Source organism: Microtus ochrogaster, linkage group LG8, assembly GCF_000317375.1.
Source record: "Microtus ochrogaster isolate Prairie Vole_2 linkage group LG8, MicOch1.0, whole genome shotgun sequence".
Taxonomy (NCBI): Eukaryota; Metazoa; Chordata; class Mammalia; order Rodentia; family Cricetidae; genus Microtus; species Microtus ochrogaster.
The window spans coordinates 17,202,653-17,203,681 of NC_022033.1; positions in this window are offsets into that span (position 1 = coordinate 17,202,653).

Genomic DNA, 1,029 nt, shown 5'->3' on the forward strand with positions numbered 1-1,029 from the left:
AAAAATTAATGTAATTCTAAAAATATTGTTTCCATGAATCCCTTACTCAGGGCCTGCTACTGGAAAATCAGCTGAACATGGTCTCCTGTTTCAGAATCCCTTCTTGGTGTTTTGCTACCAGAAGACTGAAGGAATGGGGAACCCTTAGTTTATTGAGCACAGAAACCTGAATTCTGTGGCTATGAACAGGGAGCCCCTGGAAACAAGAAAGAGTAGAGACTCATATTGCCTCTGAAAACTAAATGCAGAGACATGGGAACCCAGGTGATACAGAATTTCCCTCTGCATACTACAAATACCGTTGGTTAATAAAGAAGCTGTTTGGGGCCTGTGATAGGGTAGAGCAGAGCTAGGCAGGAAAAACTAAACTGAATTCTGGGAGAGAGGAGGCGAAGTCAGGAGAGACCATGTAGCCCCACTTGGAGACAGACATTGGAACTTTACCAGGTAAGCCACAGTCTCGGGGCAATATACAGATTACTAGAACTGGATTAAATTAAGATGTAAGAGTTAGCCAATAAGAAGTTAGAGCTAAAAGGGCCAAGCAGTGATTTAATTAATACAGTTTCTGTGTGGTTATTTTGGCTCTGGGCAGCCAAACAAGCAGCCTCCTACTACACCCAGAGAGTGGGAAGCAGAGAGGAAGTGGAGTGCCCGAAGAGATGAGTGGCAGCGGGAAAGGGCTAGGCTAAAGCACTAGCCTTCAATACATCGTTGTTCACACAAACTCGGTATGGGTGTGAGGTTTGAGGCAAAAGGACTCTAATGAAAAGGCTGCCTGGGAGACTGCAGTGCTGAAGAGAAGAGCATCATGGGAAAGCAAATGATATTGAACCTGAACTCAGTGGCAGTGGGAGGAGACATTCTAAGCCAGGGATGGCTAAGGATGATTTTGACCACTGTAAACCCATACCACATACACACACACACACACACACACACACACACACACACATACACACACACGACAATTTTTTAAATATCTGGTTGGTTGGTTGGTTGGTTGGTTGGTTGGTTGGTTGGTTGGTT